The sequence below is a fragment of the Oryzias latipes genome, chromosome 3 (genome assembly GCF_053564925.1).
Source record: "Oryzias latipes strain Hd-rR chromosome 3, Olatipes_Hd-rR_3.1".
Lineage (NCBI taxonomy): Eukaryota > Metazoa > Chordata > Actinopteri > Beloniformes > Adrianichthyidae > Oryzias > Oryzias latipes.
The window spans coordinates 4,795,001-4,800,000 of NC_136239.1; the positions used below are offsets into that span (position 1 = coordinate 4,795,001).

The following is a 5,000-nucleotide window of genomic DNA, read 5'->3' on the forward strand; positions in this document are numbered from 1 at the left end:
AAATTTCTAGCATACTTGGCTAACATTTATCTTCATTCTAATGTTCAAACATAACCCTAATGAAAAATGAAAGATTCTGTTGAGAGCTTGGATTTAAAACTCAGTTTATCCGATGGTCAAGCACTAAGGCCTTAAAGACCAGCTCCAATGAAAATGGTGTCTTTAACATGTTAAAAAGCATTCATCCAATGATGGAGGACATGTATAAAGAAAATGATACTTAAATGTGCCTATCTGAATATTTTTTGTAGTTAATTCATAGTGAACCAGTAACAGACAAAAACACGCTGCATGACATAGCCTGTACTTTTACTTTCAAACGACAATGAGAAGGCAAGAAGCTCCCTGCTACGTTCCATTGTGATGCATCCAGTCGCATCTTGAAGGAGATCCAATACGCCTTGGTAGTCTTGGTCCGAGCTGGCATGGTGCTCACAACTTTATTTGTGTTAAATGTTTGTAAAGTTTAAGTGCAAGAGACTTGTATCGTTGTCGGCAGGATTTGAACCTACGCGGGGAGACCCCAATGGATTTCAAGTCCATCGCCTTAACCACTCGGCCACAACAACACACAAAACTATACAGCGTTTGGTTCCTTCACTGCCAATGGATTCTGTCGTAGGCTGAAATTAGAGCTTGGATTTAAGCTTGGATTTAAAACTCAGTTTATCCGATGGTCATGCACTAAGGCCTTAAAGACCAACTCCAATGAAAATGGTGTCTTTAACATGTTAAAAAGCATTCATCCCATGATGGAAGACATATATAAAGAAAATGATACTTAAATGTGCCTATCTGAATATTTTTTGTAGTTAATTCATAGTGAACCAGTAACAGACAAAAACACGCTGCATGACAAAGCCTGTACTTGTACTAACAAACAACAATGAGAAGGCAAGAAGCTCCCTGCTACGTTCCATTGTGATGCATCCAGTCGCATCTTGAAGGAGATCCAATACGCCTTGGTGGTCTTTGTCCGAAATGGCATGGTGCTCACAACTTTATTTGTGTTAAATGTTTGTAAAGTTTAAGTGCAAGGGACTTGTATCGTTGTCGGCAGGATTTGAACCTACGCGGGGAGACCCCAATGGCTTTCTAGTCCATCGCCTTAACCACTCGGCCACAACAACACACGAAACTATACAGCGTTTGGTTCCTTCACTGCCAATGGATTCTGTCGTAGGCTGAAATTAGAGCTTGGATTTAAGCTTGGATTTAAAACTCAGTTTATTAGATGTTCATGCACTAAGGCCTTAAAGACCAACTCCAATGAAAATTGTGTCTTTAACATGTTAAAAAGCATTCATCCCATGATGGAAGACATATATAAAGAAAATGATACTTAAATGTGCCTATCTGAATATTTTTTGTAGTTAATTCATAGTGAACCAGTAACAGACAAAAACACGCTGCATGACAAAGCCTGTAATTGTACTAACAAACGACAATGAGAAGGCAAGAAGCTCCCTGCTACGTTCCATTGTGATGCATCCAGTCGCATCTTGAAGGAGATCCAATACGCCTTGGTGGTCTTTGTCCGAGCTGGCATGGTGCTCACAACTTTATTTGTGTTAAATGTTTGTAAAGTTTAAGTGCAAGGGACTTGTATCGTTGTCGGCAGGATTTGAACCTACGCTGGGAGACCCCAATGGCTTTCTAGTCCATCGCCTTAACCACTCGGCTACAACAACACACACAACTATACAGCGTTTGGTTCCTTCACTCCCAATGGATTCTGTCGTAGGCTGAAATTAGAGCTTGGATTTAAGCTTGGATTTAAAACTCAGTTTATCCGATGGTCATGCACTAAGGCCTTAAAGACCAACTCCAATGAAAATGGTGTCTTTAACATGTTAAAAAGCATTCATCCCATGATGGAAGACATATATAAAGAAAATGATACTTAAATGTGCCTATCTGAATATTTTTTGTAGTTAATTCATAGTGAACCAGTAACAGACAAAAACACGCTGCATGACAAAGCCTGTACTTGTACTAACAAACAACAATGAGAAGGCAAGAAGCTCCCTGCTACGTTCCATTGTGATGCATCCAGTCGCATCTTGAAGGAGATCCAATACGCCTTGGTAGTCTTGGTCCGAGTTGGCATGGTGCTCACAACTTTATTTGTGTTAAATGTTTGTAAAGTTTAAGTGCAAGAGACTTGTATCGTTGTCGGCAGGATTTGAACCTACGCGGGGAGACCCCAATGGATTTCTAGTCCATCGCCTTAACCACTCGGCCACAACAACACACGAACCTATACAGCGTTTGGTTGCTTCACTGCCATTGGATTCTGTCATAGGCGGAAATTCATTTCCAAGCTGACTACTGAAAAATACAATTCCTGTTTTAGCAAAAATCATTGGGATAAATTTGCTGGCAATTAAAACAAGGGATCATTTCAAAAAAGGAAAATATGACAACCATTTTACCACCATGCCCAATTTCATTTCCCCAACAACCACACATTGTTTCCTCAAACACAACGCCTAAAAATTTGCCTTAAATCTAAAGAATTTTGTAAATTTCTAGCATACTTGGCTAACATTTATCTTCATTCTAATGTTCAAACATAACCCTAATGAAAAATGAAAGATTCTGTTGAGAGCTTGGATTTAAAACTCAGTTTATCCGATGGTCAAGCACTAAGGCCTTAAAGACCAGCTCCAATGAAAATGGTGTCTTTAACACGTTAAAAAGCATTCATTCAATGATGGAGGACATGTATAAAGAAAATGATACTTAAATGTGCCTATCTGAATATTTTTTGTAGTTAATTCATAGTGAATCCGGTAACAGACAAAAACACGCTGCATGACAAGGCCTGTACTTGTACTAACAAACGACAATGAGAAGGCAAGAAGCTCCCTGCTACGTTCCATTGTGATGCATCCAGTCGCATCTTGAAGGAGATCCAATACGCCTTGGTAGTCTTGGTCCGAGCTGGCATGGTGCTCACAACTTTATTTGTGTTAAATGTTTGTAAAGTTTAAGTGCAAGAGACTTGTATCGTTGTCGGCAGAATTTGAACCTAGGCGGGGAGACCCCAATGGATTTCAAGTCCATCGCCTTAACCACTCGGCCACAACAACACACGAAACTCTACAGCGTTTGGTTCCTTCACTGCCATTGGATTCTGTCGTAGGCGGAAATTAGAGCTTGGATTTAAGCTTGAATTTAATACTCAGTTTTTCCGATGGTCATGCACTAAGGCCTTAAAGACCAACTCCAATGAAAATGGTGTCTTTAACATGTTAAAAAGCATTCATCCAATGATGGAGGACATGTATAAAGAAAATGATACTTAAATGTGCCTATCTGAAAATTTTTTGTAGTTAATTCATAGTGAACCAGTAACAGACAAAAACACGCTGCATGACAAGGCCTGTACTTGTACTAACAAACGACAATGAGAAGGCAAGAAGCTCCCTGCTACGTTCCATTGTGATGCATCCAGTCGCATCTTGAAGGAGATCCAATACGCCTTGGTAGTCTTGGTCCGAGCTGGCATGGTGCTCACAACTTTATTTGTGTTAAATGTTTGTAAAGTTTAAGTGCAAGAGACTTGTATCGTTGTCGGCAGGATTTGAACCTACGCGGGGAGACCCCAATGGATTTCTAGTCCATCGCCTTAACCACTCGGCCACAACAACACACAAACCTATACACCGTTTGGATGCTTCACTGCCATTGGTTTCTGTCATGGCGGAAATTCATTTCCAAGCTGACTACAGAAAAATACAATTCCTGTTTTAGCAAAAATCATTGGGATAAATTTGCTGGCAATTAAAACAAGGGATCATTTCAAAAAAGGAAAATATGACAACCATTTTACCACCATGCCCAATTTCATTTCCCCAACAACCACACATTGTTTCCTCAAACACAACGCCTAAAAATTTGCCTTAAATCTAAAGAATTTTGTAAATTTCTAGCATACTTGGCTAACATTTATCTTCATTCTAATGTTCAAACATAACCCTAATGAAAAATGAAAGATTCTGTTGAGAGCTTGGATTTAAAACTCAGTTTATCCGATGGTCATGCACTAAGGCCTTAAAGACCAGCTCCAATGAAAATGGTGTCTTTAACACGTTAAAAAGCATTCATCCAATGATGGAGGACATGTATAAAGAAAATGATACTTAAATGTGCCTATCTGAATATTTTTTGTAGTTAATTCATAGTGAATCCGGTAACAGACAAAAACACGCTGCATGACAAGGCCTGTACTTGTACTAACAAACGACAATGAGAAGGCAAGAAGCTCCCTGCTACGTTCCATTGTGATGCATCCAGTCGCATCTTGAAGGAGATCCAATACGCCTTGGTGGTCTTTGTCCGAAATGGCATGGTGCTCACAACTTTATTTGTGTTAAATGTTTGTAAACTTTAAGTGCAAGGGACTTGTATCGTTGTCGGCAGGATTTTAACCTACGCGGGGAGACCCCAATGGCTTTCTAGTCCATCGCCTTAACCACTCGGCCACAACAACACACGAAACTATACAGCGTTTGGTTCCTTCACTGCCAATGGATTCTGTCGTAGGCTGAAATTAGAGCTTGGATTTAAGCTTGGATTTAAAACTCAGTTTATCCGATGTTCATGCACTAAGGCCTTAAAGACCAACTCCAATGAAAATGGTGTCTTTAACATGTTAAAAAGCATTCTTCCCATGATGGAAGACATGTATAAAGAAAATGATACTTAAATGTGCCTATCTGAATATTTTTTGTAGTTAATTCATAGTGAACCAGTAACAGACAAAAACACGCTGCATGACAAAGCCTGTACTTTTACTTTCAAACGACAATGAGAAGGCAAGAAGCTCCCTGCTACGTTCCATTGTGATGCATCCAGTCGCATCTTGAAGGAGATCCAATACGCCTTGGTAGTCTTTGTCCGAGCTGGCATGGTGCTCACAACTTTATTTGTGTTAAATGTTTGTAAAGTTTAAGTGCAAGAGACTTGTATCGTTGTCAGCAGGATTTGAACCT

The 5,000-nt window shown here is 39.7% G+C and overlaps 4 non-coding genes across 4 annotated transcripts; all 4 read right to left on the reverse strand.

Moving 5' to 3' along the window:
* Positions 1-487: 487 nt before the first annotated feature.
* On the reverse strand, positions 488-569 carry trnas-uga (transfer RNA serine (anticodon UGA)). Its single transcript has one exon. It is a non-coding gene; the product is annotated as a tRNA-Ser (tRNA).
* Positions 570-2,170: 1,601 nt separating this feature from the next.
* trnas-aga (transfer RNA serine (anticodon AGA)) lies at positions 2,171-2,252 on the reverse strand. Its single transcript has one exon. It is a non-coding gene; the product is annotated as a tRNA-Ser (tRNA).
* A 761-nt stretch (positions 2,253-3,013) lies between these two features.
* trnas-uga (transfer RNA serine (anticodon UGA)) lies at positions 3,014-3,095 on the reverse strand. The gene has a single exon. It is a non-coding gene; the product is annotated as a tRNA-Ser (tRNA).
* A 479-nt stretch (positions 3,096-3,574) lies between these two features.
* Positions 3,575-3,656, reverse strand: trnas-aga (transfer RNA serine (anticodon AGA)). Its single transcript has one exon. It is a non-coding gene; the product is annotated as a tRNA-Ser (tRNA).
* Positions 3,657-5,000: the final 1,344 nt, after the last annotated feature.